The following is a 21,351-nucleotide window of genomic DNA, read 5'->3' as shown; positions in this document are numbered from 1 at the left end:
AGGGACCTGGTTCAACTCCCAGCACCTGGTTCAGTTCCCAGTTGTGAACATGGCAGTTCACAACTGTCCATAAGCAGTTCCAAGTGGTCTGACACCCTCAAGCCAATGCACATAAAATAAATTATTTTTTAAAAAAGATAAAAGATACATGTGTATGAAATTGTCAAAACATAAATAAAAAATATTTTTAAAGGGTGCATGAAAAAGTGGTCCATTATTATTATATTTTTGCTCTAAAAAAGTATCCCAAGGGGATGTGACATGTATGTGAGCCTCTGTTCCACAGCACACACATGTAAGTCAGATAACAACTTTATGGTGTCAGTTCTCTCCTTCCACCTTTATGTGGGTTCTGGGGATTGAACTCAAGTCTTCAGGTTTACACAGCAAGCACCTTTACCCACTGAGCCATCTCACTGCCCAAGTATCCCTAGTTTCAGTTAAAAATTTTAATTGTAATTCTCTCCTCAGACTTAAGCCTTCCCATAAGCCAGATTTAAAACAACAACCAAGCCAGATGGTGGTGATGCACGCCTTTAATCCCAGTACTTGGGGGGCAGAGGCAGGCAAATTGCTGTGAGTTTGAGGCTAGCCTAGTCTACAGAGTGAGTTCCAGGATAGTCAGGGCTAGACAAGAAACCCTGTCTTGAAAAAGCAAAACAAAACAAACCAAAACCAAGTGGTTCAAGTAATGTTACAGTGGACCTTCTCTTGCCGCAGTATACACAGCTAATTCTTCACTTATTCAGCTGGGGGCAAGAGGGCAAATGCCACACCCTGCCTGCTGCAATCCAGGTAGACAAACCCTGCTAAACAGCTTCTCCCTTCCTGAAACAGCTTCTCCCTTCCCTGAGACAGTTTCTCTCTTTCTGAGAGAGCTCCCTTTCCTGAAAACTAGAGGAGGCTACACCCAGCAGCACCAGAAAGGTAACCCCTTATTTGGGCTAAGTTCTCCCTTCCCCCCCCTCGACAGGAACAAGACATTCCAGATTCTTCTGTAAAGGGAAACAGCCTCCAGCCAGACATGGCAGCTGATGAGGAACCCTGTATTTTACATACAAACATGGGATTATTCAACAGAAAAGATTTCATTAAGCTAATTTGCCTAAATCACCACGGTTGTTACTCGGATCCTCGGGAGGCCCTTCCAGCTCAAGGGCTGACATTTCTTGCCTTGTCAACAGACATGTCTGAGCAACAGCACAACAGCCCCTCAATACCCCCATCTCATGGTTCATATACTTTCATAATGTTATGAAATTAACTAGACAACACATCGCTAAACTTGTAGAATTAAAAAGCAAATTTGTAGATTTCTTATTATGGCAAAACCTGGTAAGGTTAAGTAACCTCATTTTTTTAACATCAATGAAATTACTTAGAAAGCAATGAGAGGGTGACAAGATGGCTGGTTAAGTAATTACTGTTGGGCCTGATGACCCTAGTTTAATGCCCAGCTCACATAGTGGACAGTACTTAAAAAAAAATAAAAATAAAAAAGTGTGGGTGGGTATGCATGTGTGTAGAGAAAGCTTTTACTTCATTTGTAAATACCTCAGAAGTTTGTTGGAATAGTTCTGTTGTTTGCTGTTTGAGATGAGACCTCACTCTGTCTCCTAGGCTCTTCTGGAACTCCTGGGCTCAAAGGCCTCCTCTCACTTCACTATGACAAGTGGCTAAGTCTACAGGTGCAGGCCTAGGCACCCAGCTGACACCCCAAGATGTATACGCATTTCACTTGAAGATCATGGAGAAAAATGTGGGTTTGCTGAGACAAAACACACAAAGGTATTAGATAGATAAAAATTTCCTCACATGGTATTGTCTAGAAAACCCATTCTAAACTATATGTAACAAGAGAGTAGGCAATGTTTTTGATTTCTCTTAACTAGCAATTCAAACTATTTCCAAAGTTGACTGCCTATTAACCAACCTCTCCACTTATAAATGGATTTAACATGCTCAAATCAGCAGGTTTCAATAATCTGTCAATCTTAACAACCGAAGGCCTCATGTCTGACAAATGAATACTGTTACTAACAGATCTGGAAATGACAATGGAAGAGGTGTAGTTCTGAATATAACTCCCAGCCAAAAGTCCCAAGAACACAAAGCAGTTGTCCCAGTTCATCGGGAGGACACTAAATCAACCTGCTCTTTGCACAATGCCCCTCTCCAAATATTGACAATATTCAGCCTCAACAACTCAATGTGATTCCCAATTGCAGCTCACCTTGCTAGTCCAACAGCAGAAAACGGACAGAGAAAACTGTTCATGCACCCCACCCCCAAACCCACCACACAAGCAACTGAGGGTGAAAAGATTCCTTAAGAACCTCCTGGATAGGAAGCCACTTCCAGAAGAGCAGAAAAAGAGCAGATGGCAGGGGCTCCCAGCCCCTCCCCATTCCGACGCTCCAGTTGAGCACTGTCCAATCGAAGTACGATGCCAACCCTAAGTGCCATTTTAAATTATCAAGTGGCCATACTAAAACAGTAAAGAGAAAACCAGATTGTTTTTAATCTAACGTGGCCACAACAGGTATCACCGCAACCATTGCTTGCTAAATACATACTGATTCAAGTATAAGAGCTTACCAGAGAGATCTTTTCGTTTTTTTTTTTTTTATCCCAAACTAAATCTTTCAAATTACACTTTAAAACTGAAACCAGAGCTGAGTGAGGGTGGCGCACGCCTTTAACTCCCAGCATTAGGCAGCGCGGATCTGTGAGCTCGAGTCCAGTCTGGTCTACAGAGTGAGTCCCAGGTCAGCCAAGGCTACAAAGAGAAACCCTGTCTCGAAAAAAAATAAAAAAAGAAACAAAACTGAAGCCAGACGAGTACCTCAAGTCTTGCCACATTCGAGCGCTCGACGGCCCCACGTGACCAGTGGCCACCATGGTGGACAGCGCAGGTCTAGTTTCACCAGCTGCCCTCGGTCTTAAATACTCAACACTGTGAACCCTCTTTGATCCCTTAACAACTAGGGTCTCGAAGACGCCCAGCCCCGGAATAAATTCACCCTATCAGGGCGCAGGCACCACCCCGTGGGCCCCGGCAGGACCTTCCAGCTTGGCCACACCCCTGCGCTGACCACCCCTTAACCGGAAATTCCCGCTAATGGGAACTGACAGGTCTCCATTCTTTAAGGGTGGGGAAAGAAAAACCGAGAACCCCCGTACAGTCTCCGAACTCCCGCCGAGCACCGGAAGCCAGTCGCTACCCATACGCCGGGTGGGCCGCGCGTAACACCCGCAGGGGCGAACCCGACACGGGCGAGCGCGCACTCAGCAGGCATCGTGCGCGCCCCCAAACAGAGACACTTATTAACACGGATCTCCGCGGCCACCCCGCACCCGGGAGTAACGAAATGCTGAAACACCAGAAGCGAGTGCGCGGATGTCAGCCAGGCTATCCAGGTGGCAGGCGCCGCCGCGCGTGCCCGGTTTAGGACCCCCGAGGATTCCGGGCAGCCGGCTTCCGGGGTCCGCGCCCCTCCCCCGCCTGGAGTCCGTTAACGGCCGCGCGTTAACACGAGGCGGCGGCGCGCGCGACCGGGAAAGCGCCCACCTCTCCGCAGCGCCCGCGCATCCCCCGTCCTCACCTGCGGGGCTGCAGCCGGGACGCCGGCGGCGCGGGGCGCGGAGGGAACCGAGGCCTCTGCGTTCACCGCTCTAGCGCTCAGTCTCGCTGCTTCCCTGGACGACCGCGGCAGCTGGCGGCCCGCGACGCTCGGGGCGGCGCCCCCTGGCGGCGGGAGGCCCCGCGCGCCGCCCCGCAAACGCCGCCATTGGCTGCGCTGCCAGCGTCAGGCCCGGGATGGAGGCGCCACGTCGGGGCCTCGGGGCTGCGGAAGCCACCGCGATAGGCGGAAGCCGGGGCGGCTACGCGGAAGGGGGTGAGCTGCTTCAGGCCGGTGAACCCAGAGTCTGCCGCGTATCCCACGCTGGTTGGGGACCTGAGCAGGACTGAGAGGCGACCTAGCTTCCCTAGCACCTAGCACCGGGGTATCACTTTGCCCGGAATCTGTTCCCCGAAGTAACTTATCCCGTGCGTCCTACTCTGCGCCCGGTCACCGTTGGCATCACCCTGAAAACAGCCATTCGGCCGTGTCAAATGAATGGCAGGCATAGGGACCGCGTGGAACAGGGAGGTGACCTAAACTCATAGCCGCCAGGGTATCACTCTCTCCGGAACCTATTCTCATCATTCCCTATACCGTGAGTTCTGCTCTACACGCAATCACTATTTTTGTCATCTTGAAAAGATGCGCTGGTCTTACAAATGAATGGTAGGCATGGATCTCGGAGCTAACGCTGGCTTCATAGTCATTCTGATTCTCCCTGGCTTTTAGGTCTCAACTTAAATGTCGCTGCATTCACCTGTGTTTCAGCATTGTGGAAGACTGATGACCTTCCACGACCACAGATGCGGAGTGGGAGTGTTGATCCACAAGCCTGAAAGACCAAGAAAAAAAAAAAAAAAAAAACAGAGCAGGGAGTATGGGAGTCTGCTTTAAAGGGAAAACTTTGGAGATGCGATATCCATTAAAAAGAGTGCTTTCAGACAGGGGATCGCAGGAAGAGTGTCTTCAAGCTGGTGGGAGAGTGATCTAAGGGATCCTGAAGTTGAGTAGCTGAGGTACTGGGAAGACCAAAGTGTGGGGGCTTTGTGTATTTGTAAAGAACTTGAAAAGTTGGGGAGGGAGTTGTTTGTAGAGAGCTCGAAGAGAATGGTGGGGCATGCCAGCATTCAGGAGGCAGAGGCAAGCTCTGTGAGTTCGAGGCCAGCCTGGTCTACAAATCAAGTCCAGGATAGCCAAGGACAGAGAAACCTTGTCTCGAAAAACCAAAAAAGAAAAGAGAACACTCAAAGAGGGCGAGCCACTACATGAAATTTGGAATGATGGAAATTCCAAGCTCTAATTTACAGCTTGAGGAAGTTTCTTCATGTTCTCGTGTATGTGTATATATGACAAGCAGAAACGTGAAAAGGGGAGCTGGGTGCAGTGGTGAAAGCTTGTAATCCCAAGCAGATCTCTCGAGTTCCAGGACAGCCTGGTCTACAGGACAGCCGAGGCTACACAAAGAAATCCTCTCTCGAATTAGAAAGAAAAGTGAAAGGGGCTGAGGATATAGCTTAGTTGGCAAAGTTTTTGCCTAACATACACACTCTCTTGGGTTGATTTCCAGCACCAAATTGGGTGTGATGGCACACCCTGTAATAGCAGCATGGAGTGGGGAGGGAGATCAGGAGTTCCAGGTCTTTGCCTATTAAGCAAGAGATAGCCAGGTACAGGACCACAGGGACAGAGGAAAAACCTTAAACCAGAAGAACCTGATGGGGCCCAGAGTGCTACTGTAAAGCCCAGGAAGTTGGCAGTATTGTGCCAGTTCAAAGCGAAACTTGAGATTTTATGAATTTCCTGTTGTTACTGTAACAAAGGACTATATTTTTGTTGCCTTTAAAACAACATAAACTTAAGAGTTCTAGAGGACCAGAATCTGTAGTAGGTGTCTTACTTGGCTGAAGTCTGGATGCTGACAAGGCTTGTTTCTTGTGGAAACTCTAGTAAAGAGCCCTTGCCTTTTTAGCTCCCAGAGGCCACTTGCACTACTAAGCTTTACCCTTCCTCCATCTCCAGCAGCATTTCCCCTTCTGCATCTCTTTGACCAAGGTTGCATCCCCACACCTCTGATTCTTCTGCTTTCCCTCATGAGCACCCTGGTGATTGCACTTGAACCAGGTGGACAATCCAGGGTGGTCCTGGATCATGCATGGAGATTCCCAGTGACTTTCCAGTGAAATAGCAACAATCACAGCTTCCTGGGGATAGAGGGTAGATAGATTTGGGAACCCATCATATGTACTGTAGGTAGTAAAGTAAAAAGAGGGCTGAGCAAGAATGGACCATTTCTAGCCTAGGAAAATACTATGTGATCTAAGAGTTTCTGCTTTCTCTGCATTCTATAACAGTGAAAGAAATGGGCTGGAGAGATGGTTCAGAGGTTAGGTGCACTGGCTGGCTGTTCAAAAGTCCTGAGTCCAATTCCCAGCAACCACATGGTGGCTCACAACTATTTATAAATGCGATCTGGTGCCCCCTTCTGGCCTGAAGGTGTACATGCAGGCAAAACACTATACATAATAAATCTTTTTAAAAAAATAGTGTATGAAAGTTTTGTTTCTTTTCTGGGTGCTGCAACAGATAGGTGCATTTCCTGAAGAACTGTTTTATGTCTCTGCCTCTCAAGTGCTGGCATTAAAAGTGCATCACCATACTCACCCTTACTCTGTTTTCTATCCTCTGGTACCTTACACAGGCCTGGGAAACATACTGTCAATATTATGATCTCTATTAGTTTCAGGCCAGCCTGGTCTATGTAGAGAGTTTCATCCAAGGCCATAGAGTAGACCCTGTCTCAAAACAACATAAATTGTCCACATGCTGAATGCCTGAACATCAGTCTATACCTGTAACTAAACACAAGCCAACCATTAGTCAATATATAAGAAACAGAATCTGTTGTTAACAAAATCCCAAATGTTCAATTTTATCTATATGGACTCAGGAGCCAGATGCTGGGGTGAAAGCCTGCTAACTCAGGCAGAGAAAGCACCCAGCTGACCTTCGTACTCAGCCAACATCCCAGAAGAAACAAGCTCCTCTATGCCATCTTAAACATCCTTCAACTCAATGTGTTTGGTTTTGTTTTTTTTTTTTTTTTGGTTTTTCAAGATGCTTTTAAGTAGCCTCTTTCCTGTTCTCATGAGAGTTGGGTGTATCCTATCTCTGACTCATTCTGTCAGATATTTCTCTGATTTTTCACTTTGCCCCTTAGACATCACTTTCAAATATGGCTGCTTCCTTCCATAAACTAGCTTTCATTGTTTGAGAATAAAGGTGTGTATTAATGGTGTGTCTGTATTCCATTCCAGCCAGATCATTCTGTAATCCAGAGTATGTCTGCATTCCAGCTGGATCACATAGACCTAGAATGTCTTTGGATGTGATCCGAGCAGCCATGTTGCTGGATTAAAATTCCTCTACATTTTTTCACTTATTTTTAGGGAAGGAAAGGGTTTATTTACTTCAGCCTATACGATACAGTCCTTCCCAAAGGAAGTCAAAGCAGGAACTCAAGAACAAAAGCAGAGACCAGGAAGGAATGCATCTCAGTAACTTACTCCTAGGCTCATGTTCAGCTACCTTATTTTATTATTATTACATTTTTTCCTTGTTTTTAAATTTCTTATCTATTTTGATCATTTTCTTTTCCCTTCCCTAAGACTTCCCAGATACAAAAGATGGAATTTTTGTTTTGTTTTCAAGACAGGGTAGCCTTGGCTGTCCTGAAACTACCTCTAGACCAGGCTGGCCTCAAACTCAGAGATCCATCTGCCTCTGTCTTCCAAGTGCTGGGATCAAAGGTATGCACCACCACCTGGCAGGGTGGAATTTTTATTTATTGATGAAGAGTCTATTATATAGGCCTAGCTGGCCTGGAACTTGCTATATAGACTAGGCTGATCTCCAATTCACAAAGATCTGCCTGCCTCTCCCTTCCACATTCTAGAAATAAAGGCCTGTGCTACAAATCATTGGTAGCCACATTTTTTCATTTTTCTTTGCAGCTATTTTTATTTTTAACATTTTTACTAATGTACATGTGTGCATGTATAGGTATATATTATAAGTCCCTTGAGGATCGAGAGTGGCCAGGAATGTCCTGCAGCCTACTCTAATGAGTTTAATTGCCTTTTCCAGGTTATGGAGACACAAGCAGCCAAGCTGCACTACAGGAAAAAAAAAAAAAAAAAAAAAAAAAGCCCAAGATCAGGCCACAAAATTCCACCAATTCCTGAGTTTAAATCCCACCAACCCTGAGCTTACCTCAAGATCAGACCACCCTGGAAAATTCCAGGCCCTCCCACCCCCCAAACTCTATATAAAGCCTGCCTCCTGCTCAGCTCTTTGCTCTTTCTCACCTGAGCAGAGAGCACCACCTCTTGTTCTTTTCCAAAAACCTCTTGTGTGAGGTTTGTTGTGCAGTGTGACTATGGTATTCCTTGGCTCCTGGCTTGCCTGGATACTTTTCCCCAGAGCTGTAACACTAACATACATGCATACATGGATGGGTGCTTGAGTAGGCCAGACGTGGATGCCTTTTCCCTGGAGCTGGATTTAGAGGTTGTGAGAATCCTGACATGGGTGCTAGAACAGCGCTCCAGTCCTCAGGAAGAACAGCAAGTGCTCTTAACCACTGAGCCTTTCTCCAGTACCAGACAAGTTTTATTTTGAGAGAGGGTCTCACTAAGTTGCTCAGACTTTTTGCCTTTTTTTTTTTTTTTTTTTTTTTTAAATACTAAGTAGCTCTGACTGTCCTAGAACTATGTATGTAGACCAGACTGGCCTCCAACTCAAAGAGATATGCCTGCCTCTGCCTCTCAAATGCTGGGATTAAATGTGTGCCACCACCACCCAGCCTTGGGCTGTGATATCATTTTGTGGTCCAGGCAGGCCTTGAACTTTGATGCTCTTACATGAACCTTCTGTGTAGCTGGGAGTATGCCACCAGGCCCAGCTGCCAGTAATTCATGGTATTATTATTATCGTTGGTTTTGGTGGAGGTGGTTGTAGTTTCTGAGTAGCACTACAGCAAGAGCTATCAAAGCAGGACAGCACAGGAACAGTCAAAATGGTAGTTCCTGGGTTCCCTAGTAAGGGGGACAAGGATTATTTCTGACATGAACTCAATGAATGACTGGTTCACTGATCTCCTCCCTGCCCGTGCCCCCCCCCCCAGGAAGGAGCAGCCTTGCTAGGCCACAGATAAGGACATTGCAGCCAGTCCTGAAGATAACTGATAAGTTGGGGTCAGATGGAAGGGGAGGTGGACCTCCCCTATCAGTGGACTTGGAAGGGGCCAGGGAGGAGATGAGGGAGGGTGGGATTGGGACAGAAAGAGGGAGGGGGCTACAGCTGGGATACAAGTGAATGACCTGTGATTAAAATAAATAAAATTAAAAAAAAAAAAAACTTAAACTAAAAAAAAAAAAAATGGTAGCTCCTGTCATGGCAGTGATGCCTCCTCAGCTTCTTGCCATCATGAGATGCTACCTCAGGAGTTGTGTGCAGTATCTGTACCTTCTTTCCCACCTCAGTGGCCTGCCACAGCAGAAGTTGTCCACACTGGAAGCATCTGCTCCCTAGTCTATGTTGGCTATTCATGCTGACTCAAGCTGTAGAGAAAGGTCTTCCTTCTGTGGACTCCCATTGTAAACTTTGTAAACCCTCAAGGGAAGAAAGTGGCCAGGCCCTCTTCCCCAGACCTCTCTAATGCTATAACAGCGTTTCCAGACTCTGTAACTGTCACAAAAGTAATCTCTATCCCCTCAATAGGACCCATCTCAGATTATAATTTTAAGTGCAATATTTAAACAAAAACCCACCAACCCTTGAGCTTCCCCAACATCTGGACTTGAAATCCCACCCATCCTTACCCTGGAAATCTCTGCCCTAGAAAGCCTAAGAAATCCTGTATAAAACCTATCTGCTCAATTCCCTGTTGCCTTCTCCCAGGAGCAGAGACAGCCACTCCTGGATTTGTTCCTCCTCCTCCTGGAGTTGTTCTTTCAATAAATCTCTTTTAAGAGATTTGCTACCTGATATTTCTCTCTCGTTGGAAAAAAAAATGTGAAAAAGGAATGGGGCAGAGGCTTCTGAGTTTCTCAGGTCAGCTGGGGATACCATCCCCTGGGAGCTGCAACTTCTCTGCTGAGGAGGCGTCCTCACAGAGCTGTGTGGTTCCTGGGCCTCCATGTCTCAGGATGCCCTTCCACTGGGACACTGTCCCACCCCAGAGCTGTGTGTTTCCTGGGCTCCTGAGTCCCAGAATACCTTTCCATCTGAACAGGAAGGACAACAGAGTCCTAGTGTTCAATCCTCAGTAAAGGGGAAGAAAAGAAAATACTTAAAACCCAGCACTTAGCTGCCTTTAGTCTTAGCACTAGGGAGGCAGAGGCAGGCATCTAAGTCCTTCACCTGAGGACCTCCAACTGCCAGGTTTAACCCACAGAACACTAACTGCCCTAGTGGCTGGACCCAGCCTCCACCTTACAGAGTAAAAAGCCCAAGCTCTGGACTTAAAAACCCACCAGTCCACACCCTGGGAAACTCCACCCTGGAAAGCTCTGCGCCCAACAAAGCTGTATAAACCCCATTTTCAGTTCTCTGCTGCTGCTTGCCAAAGCAAAGACAGCCACCCTCCTGGGGTTATCCCTCCCAACACTTTTCTTGTGTGATGTTTGTTGTGTGGTGTGACTTTCTAGTATTCCTTGGCTCCCAACTTCCAGGATACCTTTCCATCTGAGCTGTAACACAAGGCAGATCTACATGAGTGCAAGGCCAACCTAGTCTACAAAGGGAGTTCTACAAAGGTCTACAAAGGCCTACAAAGGACAGCCAGGACTACACAGAGAAACCCTATCTTGAAAAAAACAAAGCAAAAAGCCAAACCAAAACAAACACCAGCACTCAGATGGTGAAGGCAGGAAGAACAGTAGTTCAAGATCATCCCCAGCTGAATAACAAGTTTAAGGCCCTCCTGGACTATATGTAAAGTCCTCATTAGTTCAAACTGCAATTAATCACAAGGTCAAGCAAGTGGCAAACCATGTTTTTCCCTAGAGGCATACAATCATTTAATTGAATGAGAGCAACAAACAATAAGTAATCTGGTGTGCTCACTCCTATCCAGTACACCTAGAAGGAACATGAAAACACATTCCAAAAAGTTCCATATTTTGAAGAAACTGAGGTCAGAAGGCTCTTCTTGGAGTGTTCACACAAGCACTCAGTATTCTCACATGACTCCATTCTTGGACAGTGTTCCAACAGTAGCACACACTTTTAAATCCCAGCACTCAGGAGGCACAGGCAGATGGATCTCTGTGAGGCCAGACTACACAGAGAAAACCTGTCTTGAAAAACAAAAAAATTTCATGAAGCAAAATCTGAGTTATTTTAACACATTACACATTTTACAAGCAATAGAGAGGGAATAAATCTCTTTAATTTGGGAATGTCATAGTATGTGCATGTGAAAAGCAGGTGCCACTGGAGGGCGGAAGTGTCAGATCCCCCATAGTTGGAAATAAGGGTGCATGTGAATCATCCCATATGGGTGCTGGGACCTGAATTTGAGTAGTATGCAGGAAGCACTGGGCTCAGTTCCCAGCATCACATAAAAGCAGACATTTGGCATATGACTGTAATCCTAGCATATGGGAGGTAGAGGCATGAGGATGAAGAGTTCAAGATTGTCTTTAGCTTCACAGAATGTTAGGCCAACCTAGACTACATAAGACCCACAAACCATACAGAGATATAGGGTGGGATAGGCTCTGGAAGGCAGAAAACCCAAATGGAATATTGCAGATCAAACGTGTAAAAGTTGAAAGAATATAGGAAAGAGGGAACTTCAAGAAAATAAGTAACTTAAACAGCTTCAACATCAAAATATTAAAAAGTGTTTGGGGGAGGGAATGAGAGCTTTTGTACAGAGTCTCTGGGAGCCCTGGAAACTTCTGATACTTGTTTACAGACAGTCCAGCTATGCACCTCAGTTTGCCTTCAGCTTTACAGCCCTGCCTCAGCCTCCCAAATGCAGATAATGCTAGCCCGTAAGACTGTGGTGATTTTTCCTCTTCACTTGTTCTGGGAATTGAACTTCAGACCTCCCACATACTAGGAGTGTGCCCTACCGCTGAGCTACATCCCCAGGCAGCTAGCTTTCTAGTCATTTCTGGGTTTCAAATTCAGGACATCAGGTTTGGGAAGCAATTGCTTTCGGTTTCACCTGCTGAGCCATCTTGCTAGCCCATATTGATTTTTAAAAAGACTCATCTATTTTTATTTTATGTGTATGAGTATTTTGCATTTATTTTTGTAAGTACATCATGTGTGCATGCAGTGTCTGTGGAGGCTAGAAGAGGGTGTGAGATCCCCTGAAACTGGAATTGCATAAAGTTGTAAGCCATCAAATTCTGGATGCTGGGAATTGTACCTAGGACCTCTTGCAAGAGCAGCAAGGGTTCTTAACCATTAAGTTGTCTCTCCAGCTCCATACTGACTTTTTTTTATATATGTATGTGTAAGTATGGATGCCCACAGGAGCCAGAAGAAAGCACTTGATTCCCTGACGTTGGATTTACAAGTGATTGTGAACTCCCACCACAGGGATGGATGGTCCTCTGGAAAAGCCATAATCACTCTTGGCTGTTGAGCTGCCTATGTGGCCCTACAATACTTTTATTTACCTGTATGTATGTGTCTATATTTGTGCATGTGCATGTGTGTGGGAGTGTCAATGGAGGCCAGAAGAGCTCATCAGAGCCCCTGAAGCCAGAGCTACAGGTAATTGTTATGGGGAGTGGAGGAAGTTCTGAATGTGAGAATTTTTGAGTGAGTGGACGCTCAGAGGGGTGACAAAACATTCCTCTGTTCCATTTGCTCATATTGATAGTATGTGCAGATAGTGTCCACCATAGATTTCATCTGCTCCTCTACAGTCAGGTTCTTCCAAGATTAACTAAACTTGTGTCCTTGTTCAGCTGTATGTAATAACCCTGCCTCCCTGTTTAACTATATAATAAATATGCTGAGTTTCCAGGGTGTGACGTTTCCTCCTCAGAGAGCCCAGACCTCCTGATCCTAGCCTTCCTGTGTTTTTACGTGTTTGTCTTTTCTTCATTCCCTCCATACCCCAGTAAGTCCATCCTGGAAGCAATACTGGATGGCATGTAGGTTGTGATTTATCTGACATGGTGTTAAGAGACTGAACTCGGGTCTTCTGGAAATCCAGTGAGAGCTCCTAACAGCTGAGCCATCTCTCCAGCCCCCTACTTTTGAGACAGGCCAAATTAGTCTCAAATTTGCTGCAAAGCCAAGGACAACCTTGGATTGTTCATCCTTCTGCTTCAGTCTCCCAAGTGCTGGGATTACTCGAATGTACTATGCAGAACTAGCCTAATTTTATATTTTTCAGTCATTATTTCCAAGACTGATAATTGGGTACTCTTAGAGCTCTGAAGAACGTGGGAAACATGGGGTTCTCCCTGTGATGGCTGTGGGCACAGAGACTCCTTCCTGAATGTACATACTGCACTGTCAGATGAACTTAGGGCTACAGGTGAGGCGGTGTCAGCCTTGAGTTTTAGATTTGCTACTCACATCCAGTTAAGTGCAGCTGCGCACTGTGGCAGTGGGAAATCTGCACACTTTGGTGACACACAGAGAGGTGGGAACTCACGCTTTTGAAGCAAGTGTGAAATATACCCCAGGTTGCTGAGCTGTGACCCTCTGTGTAATGATCTATTTGGAACCTTTTAAATAGTCCATTAACAAACATAACATTATGGATGGGGAAGGGTCTTATAAGGAAGTACAGTTGCTGGGGGAGTTGTGTGGAGGAGTGATGTTTTCTTCAGTAGTGTAGCCTCTGGTAAATTAATGCACTTATGCTAGTGGCCATAATTAACTCAGTGGATCACAGAACACACAGACATGAAGTAGAAGTGGGGCTGAGGAAGACTTTCAGTGGGACAGAGAAGGGGAGAAGAATTAGTGGGAGGGAAGGATTCGGCTGTGGTACCAGGGGAAAGTGAAGTTGAAGAACAGAGGGGCTGGATGACCCCATAAAAGCAGAAACAGATCTAGTGAGGGCACGGACAAAGACAAGGGGTAATAGGCCAAATTCTTAGAGAGTGTGGGGTATGGAATATTCTGGGGTCCCATAGATAAATTATATCTCAAAGTACATAACACTTATGGAAGTGGGTTCCCAATAAGGAAAAATAGTATACAGGAAAAAGGGTATGAGAAAATTAAAGAGAAAGTACCCCCCCTCCCCCAGTATTTCTATGTGTGCACAGATATGGCACTGCCCATGAGTGTGGAGGGCAGAGAACAGGAGCTGGTTTTCTCCTCCCACTATGTGGTTCTGAAGAGTTTAAGATAGTCTGAATATAACTCCTTTTTGAAATAAAGATCTTGACTGGGAACTGAATTCAGGTACCAGGAAATAACACAGAATGTACACCTGGCAGAAAACAAAGTTAACTCTCTTAGCAACAGCCTCCAGGAAATATAACAGAATAAATGCTTCATAGAAAATAGAGACAAACTCCCTGGCAATAATCAATGGGAATCGGTTGGAAATTGGGTGGGAAAATTCTCCCCAATGTTTCAGATATGGTTTAGGAAAATAGCCATTGTGATTATATGCCTTAGCCATTGTGACTGTGTGCCTCAGAAAAGGTCACCCTGCCCTGCTAAACTTCACCCAATTCTGTAACGCCAAGGCTTGTGCCCCCCTGCTTGCTGCCATGGAAACCCCCTGCTCCCAGACTTTCCCTTTAAAAATCCTGTTCACTCAGAGCTTGGGGTCCCACTTCTCTACTGCTGCATCAGTGAGACTTGGGTCCCGAGTTCGATTGCTCTTGTAATAAAGCTCTCTTGCAATTGCATCGAGTCGTCTCCTGGTGGTCTCTGAGGGTCCCGTGAACCTGGAATAACAGTTCCTGGAGGTGTCAACCTCAGGTTGGGCCATCTTGGCAGCCCAGGATTGTATGTGTGTATAAAAGGTACTGACCTTGAGTGAATCATGAGTCATCTTTGTGTATGCTTACAGTTTCAGGAGTGGGTGTAGTGGGTCACAGTAGCACACACCTGTAATCCCAGCACTCAGCAGGCAGATCTCTGAGAGTTCCAGCCTAACCTGGTCTACAAAGTGAGTCCAGGACAGCCAAGGCTACACAGAGAAACCCTGTCTCAGGGTGAGGAATTAGGGGAACAGGATGCCATGAAGGGTAATTAGAGCTTCAGTGGTAGTAGGAAGAGAATGAAAAAGTAAGGAGTCAGCTCCTAATGATATGGGCTGCATGACATGAACTAAAGAAGAACACTACTTCCTTGGAGGAAATCTATTGTGCCCCAGAAAACAGGAACAAAATCAGACAAAATGCTCTTACCTTTACATATTCTTTTTTGTTCTTTATTAGGAAACAAGCTATTAAAAGACAATTTTTATCTGTAATTTTTAATGTTCAGATTTAAAAATTCAGGGGGCCCAGGATAACAAGTTCAGTGTGAAGTTACAGTATGGTGCTGGACAATACCAAAGTCTCTGAGTCGATTAAGGAGCTCTCTGCCCGCCTTCTTGCCTCTGCTCCTTGTGTCAAATTCTCACTGTTGTTAGACATATCTGGCAAAAGACTGAAGGCAAGAATAATAAGGCTTGCAACTATCATGCATATTCCGATAGAGAAAGCCAGAGGGTGGGAAGAGTCCCAGATGAGAATGGCTCCTAGAGTCAGAACTAGCGCTGCCATGATGAAGACTAGCATGGGCCACGAGCAGCATCCAGAGAGTGACCAACAAGGACGACAGCGAGCGGGCTCCTCCTCAGCCTCCTCCTCCCTTCCTGCGAGGTTGCTAGTAACATCCATTTGGATAGGCTGGTATACTGTGGTTACTTTCCTGATGGGGGGAAAGGTACAGTTCAGAAACAGCTTAAGTTTATGTAGAGCAGGGGGCTGGGGTATGCTTTGTAACCCAGAACTTGGGAGACTGCAGCTAGAAGATCCAGGACTGCAAGCAAGTTCAGGCTTTATAGTGAGCTTGGGGCCAAGGCTCATTCAGTGAGGATGTACTTCAAAGGGATGTTCTATATGAGGCACATCTCTCAAGGGTTGGAGAGATGGCTCAGTGGCCAATAGCCACTTGTTGCTATTACAGAGGACTCAAGTTCAATTATCAGCACCCATATGGTGGCTCATAACCCCCTGTAACTCCAGTCTTAATGAATTTAATTCCCATCTTCTGACCTCCAAGGGTACCAGGTATGCATATGATTCATATATGTTCGGGCAAAACACTCATACATATAGAATACTAAAATAAATGAATCTTTAAAAATAGTATTTTAAGCCGGCAGCAATGGCACATGCCTTTAATCCCAGCACTTGGGAGGTGGAAGCAAGTGGAGCTCTATGAGATCCAGGCCAGCCTGTTTTACAGAGCTGTTGGGAACAAGCAAAAGAAACTTATTCCAACTACTACCGTTTTGTTTTCATACTCTATTTAATCATAGGGAGAAACAAAGTTGTTCAAGTTCCCAGGCCCTAGGGGAGCTGAGAACTTCCCAATAGCTAAACAGCTTCTGTTGTGAGGAGACAGTTGTCTGAATCCAGCCATCTCAAGAACAACCTCTCCATCTTGCTGGCAGGGTCAACTAAGTTCATATTCTCAGGCCCAGGGACCTACTCCTGTCCTAATTGATAAACATTCCCTTGCTCAACCGCTTATGTCAAAATATGATTGGACAATGCTACAGGCCACCCTGCTCGCCCTTGCTTTATGGTTTCATCCTTTAAACATTCCACACAAAATCCCTTCAGTGTTGCTGTTCATTCCAGAGTCTGCTCCATGGTCCTAATCCACCAGTAACAGCTTGATTGCAATAAATTTTTGTCATCTGTATTGACCTGGTATTTGAGTTATGTTGGATTTAATCAGACCCCACCACAAGAGCCAAGTTCTAGGACAGCTAAGGCTACACAGAGAGACCCCATCTCAAAAAAAAAAAAAAAAGAAAAAGAAAAAAAAAGAAAGAAAGAAAGAAAAAAAATTATTTTAGGGTGGGCATAGTAGTGTACACTTTTAATCCAAAAAGCTCAGGAGACAGAGGCAGGTAGGTCTCTGTGAGTTTAAGACTAGCCTGGTCTACATAGTGAGTTCCGGGATAACTAGGACTGTGTAGAAAACCCGTCTCAAAAATTTAAAAATAGAGAGAAAGAGAGAAGGAGAGAAGGAGAGAGAAGGAGGGAGAGGGAAGGGGGAAGAGAGAAGAGAGGGAGACAGGGAGCGGGAAGCAAGAAGAGAGAAGGGAGGAAAGAAGGGAGGGAGAGAGAGAATCTTTTCAAGAAGGCCAGGCCAGACGTGAGTAATTTTTCTTACAGTGAGGAGGGTGGGATGTAACTAATGGCCTCACACATGGAAGAAAGAGCTATACCCACATACACCACAGCTCCACTGTGGTTCTCAGTGGTATAAAAGATACTATGTAGCCAGGTGTGATGGCACATACCTTTAATCCCTGCACTCCTGAGGCAGAGACAGGTGAATTCTGTGAGGCCAGCCTTCTGAACTACATACAGAGGTCGTCCAGGACAGCCAAAGTTACACGGTGAGATCCTGTCTGGGGCAGGGGTAGGGGTGGGGTATCGTTTATAGGTGTTACCTGGAAAGGCTACTAAAAATGGAATACTAGACTCGAGGCACTCAAATAAGTAGGCTCTGCTTCTTCCTCAAGTGTTTTTATTGTTATACTTCATACAAGTAGTGAAATTTAAAACAGAATGAAGACTAAAGAGACAGCATGTGCTTGTAATCCTAGAATTTAGAAACTGAGGAAGAAGTGTGAATTCTAGGCTAGATTGGGTATTTTGTAAAAGACTTTCTCAAAACAAACAAAACCAGTAACCCCCCCGAAAAAAAAAAAAAACACCCTCTGAGCCCCATAAAAACAAAAACAGGAAAAAAATAAAAAAGAAAAGAAAAAGAAAACCACATGGAAAAACAGCTAGGTGGCCAGGTGGTGGTGGTGCACACCTTTAATCCCAGCACTTTGGAGGCAGAGGCAGGCAGATCTCTGTAAGTCTAAGGCCAGCCTGGTATACACAGCCAATGCTACACAGAGAAATCCTGTCTCTAATCCCGCTCCCCCAAATGAAACCCAGAACCACAAATAAACAAAATAAAATTATTTGGGAATATAAAATATTACAATGTGGGGAAGGGAGCGAGGTGCATACCTGTAATCCTAGCACTTAGATACTGAGGCAGGGGGATCTTGAGTTTGAGGCCATCCTGAGACACACAGTGACATATGAGCCCTGGCTCAAAGGTTGGGCATGGTGGCATATGCTGTAACTCCAGCATTTGGGAGACTGACTCAAAAAGATTGTTAGAAATTCAAGGTCAGCATGACCTACATAACATCAGGTCAGCCAGAGCTACATAGCAATAGTCTACCTTAAAAAAAAAAAAAAAAATCAAAGCCAGGTGGACATGTGTCTTTAATCCCAGCACTCAAGAGGCAGAAGCAGGTGAATCTCTGAGTTCAAGGCCAGCCTAGCCTACAGACTGAATTCCAGGATATCTAGGGTTACACAGAGAAACCTGGCCTCCAAACCAAAAATAAATAAGTACACAAATATTACTGCAAATGTTGTATTTTTAATGACTAAAATATAAAGTGTTAAGGTCTTTAAAATATAAAGAACACCTATAAATCAAGAGAAATCCACATTTAAAGGTTTACTTATGTGAGTGTTTTGTTGTTTGTATGCTTTTTGGTACCACTTGCATGCCCTCAAAGTTCAGAAGAGGGCACCACATTCCCTGGAACTGGAGTTATGGAAGGTTGTGAGCAGCCATGTGAATAATGGGAACAGAACCTGGGTCCTCTACAAGAACAAGTGCTCTTAACCACCGAGCCATCTCTTTAGCCCCTGGAAATCCAGAATCTTAGTATCTTAAAAAAAAAATAGCCCAGGGAAATGGACAAGAATCCCCCTGACTCCCCGCAGAAATGCAAATTTTAACCTCATATACAAATATCCCTAAAGCTGTGAAGCTCAGCAGAGTGTCTTCAAAATCACTTTCGGCTGACACAAAGCAAGTTAGTTTAATGAGAAAAAAAAATGAGCTTTTCTTACCTGGTAGGATGGATAGCTTTTAAATAACCCAACAAATGCCAGAAATTGTCTCTTCCAAAGCAGCGAGGACTTTCAGGCGGTAGTGTCCTTCAGTGGCGAGGCAGGGCTGTGCCTGATTTTTATGTATTGGCTCTTGATTGCAGAATTGAAACAACCTGAACTCTCATGGTGGGGAAGTGGGGAATCCACAAAACAGTATTTTCTTAATTCATTCACCAATGTAAATGAGTCTGAGGAAAGTCCTAATAAGGAGTGCACAATATAGAGCACTCCTATCCTATGTAAAAGATAATGCTAAAATTGGAAGAGGTTTACACTGATGGCTTTTATGCTTGTCTTCACCTGCTAAGAATTTGGTAAAGATGTCTTTGTTGTTGTTGTTGAGACAGGTTTCTCCACATAGCTCTGGTTGTCCTGAAACACACTCTGTAGACCAGTCTGGCCTCGAACAAAAAGATCTGCCTCCCAACTGCTGGGATTAAAGGCATGGGCCCACCGCCTTGCTCTATTTTTAAAAGGCAGGGCCTCTAAAGTCCTGGCTGTCTTGGAATCCTGGAACTTTCTCTGTAGAGCAGACTGGTCTAGAACTCACAGAGAGCCTCCTTCCTCTGCCTCCTGTGTGCTGGGATTAAATGCATCATCACCAGTCCTAGCCCAGGATGTTATTACTAAGTACAGACGATTTACAGCTAACACACACCCTACCCCAGCATTTCCAGCCCCATGAATTTGAAGGTTCACAGCTTTGCCTGACCCAAGCTGGAGTGCTGAGGTTACAGAAAGCTGTGTTTAACTAAACACCATTCTATCACTGAGCTCCATTCTGTCTACTCTAGCTCTCTAGGTTTATTACTACTATTTTAAATCTTTTAGAATAGACATCAAGAATTGAGACAACTGTTAACTCCTAAAATTTACATACTTGACTTTTTTGGCTTTTTGAAATGGAATTTTTCCATGTAGCCCAGGCTGCCCTCAAAATCAGAGATCCATCTGCTTTTGCCTCCTGAATGCTGGGATTAAAGACGTGTGCTGCCATGCCCACTTTTTTTTTCCTTAAATAAAAATATGCTTTTCTGCCAGGTGGTGGCAGCGCACACCGATGATCCCAGCACTCAGGAAGGAGAGGCAGGTAGATCTCTTGAGTTTGAGACCAGGCTGGTCTAGAATGACTTCCTGGACAGCCAGGGCTACAAAGAAAAATTCTATGTGCATACAAATGTGTGTGTGAAACTAGGACATGAGTCTTGCCTGATAAATTTTCTTGCTGGCCCAGGACAGCTACAACTGAAACTTCAGTCTTTAGTCATATCTCTGGTTCCTGAGTACCCAGTCAGCTTTTTTATACTTCATGAAGTCCTAGAAAGCATTTTAAAGGTCTGTATACTCCAAATGGCCTTAAACTCTTGATCCTCTCAAGTGCTGAGGTCATAGGCAAGGGACACTAGTTTCTGCTGTCATGGGCAGCACTCATGTAATTGAGTTACTGCCTAGGGCATCTATAATACAACTGTCTCCCACAGGAAACCCACTGCCACCTAGTCTAAGTCTAATTTGTCTGCTCATTTCAACAGAGAACGGTGCAGTGCACATATCTCACGCAGGACCAGAGGAACATCCATGTTGGTGTTGAGATGCTTAAACTACAGTTCAGAAATACTTAAACACTAGGAAGATGGGATTAAAAGGATGCATCACAGCAGTGGTGGCATACTCATGGTACCAGAGGGAGGTGATCTGAGTTTGAGGACGGCCTGGTCTACACAGCAAGTTCCAGAGCTACACAAAGGAAAAAAAAACAAAGAAGAGCTGCATCACTTCCTGGAAAATGGCACCATGTAAAGAGATATTAATATGACTAAGTTTGTGGGTTTGTCCTACAGAGCAATAATCCTGAGTGTTTCTTTCAGAACCTGCCTCTATAAAACAAGTGAGCTAGTTTTTTAGAGTATTCATTTTCCTACTTCTGCCAGGTTAGTTGGCTTAATTGTCCATTCTAGAGGTCTGTTTGAAGAACTAACATAATTTTAATTTGGGATACTTTGTTTCCCAAGTATGTAATCTCTAAAAACATGCCTAACATCATCCTTCTGAAGGAAGTACTCATAACTTACATATGCAGACTTCAATCCAGTTACTGGGCTGGGCACTCTGGTCTACAACTCTTGCCAACTACATACAATGCTCTGGGCTCCTTCTCCAGTGCTCCAACCCCCTCCCAATGAAACTAATACCTTGCATCAACTTTACCCAACTGTCAATGTCCCACACCTATTTTTTTGTTGCTGCACAAATGCCTTATAGAATAACTTATGAGTGAAAACAGTAAGGCCTGAGATACATAATTTCCACAGAATTTACTTAGTGCTCTTTTAAGTGCGTCCATATTCTTGACACCACCTTACTCTGCAGAAAGACTGGCTCCCTGCCTTACATTTTTAAGACTAAACCCATGAATTTATGACACCCCATTAATACCTTTTGGTGTATGTGCTGGCTCATTACCAAAACCCAACCAGACAAGTCATCTCAGACCCAGGGGAAAAAAAAACTCCACTTTGTACTCA

The 21,351-nt window shown here is 44.9% G+C and overlaps 1 protein-coding gene and 1 long non-coding RNA gene across 4 annotated transcripts in view; one reads left to right on the top strand and one right to left on the bottom strand.

Moving 5' to 3' along the window:
• The window catches only part of Zc3h7a (zinc finger CCCH-type containing 7A), a 39,789-nt gene extending 36,053 nt beyond the window's left edge, over nucleotides 1–3,736 (bottom strand). For 2 of the 3 annotated variants that reach the window (XM_055597720.1, XM_055597719.1), the window contains exon 1: nucleotides 2,846–2,985. The gene's annotated coding sequence lies outside the window, so the exon portion shown is untranslated. Of the gene's footprint in view, nucleotides 1–2,845; nucleotides 2,986–3,605 lie in introns of those variants that run through there. The other variant, XM_055597718.1, reaches the window with a different exon arrangement.
• A 330-nt stretch (nucleotides 3,737–4,066) lies between these two features.
• On the top strand, nucleotides 4,067–4,988 carry LOC129669459 (uncharacterized). Its single transcript, XR_008719029.1, has 2 exons — nucleotides 4,067–4,221; nucleotides 4,356–4,988. It is a non-coding gene; the product is annotated as an uncharacterized LOC129669459 (long non-coding RNA).
• The last annotated feature ends 16,363 nt before the right edge of the window (nucleotides 4,989–21,351 follow it).

Source organism: Psammomys obesus, unplaced genomic scaffold (assembly GCF_907164565.1).
Source record: "Psammomys obesus unplaced genomic scaffold, mPsaObe1.curated_primary_1811, whole genome shotgun sequence".
In the NCBI taxonomy this organism is placed as follows: Eukaryota; Metazoa; Chordata; class Mammalia; order Rodentia; family Muridae; genus Psammomys; species Psammomys obesus.
The sequence above is the reverse complement of the archived record's forward strand: the minus strand, read 5'-3'. Positions and strand labels throughout refer to the sequence as shown.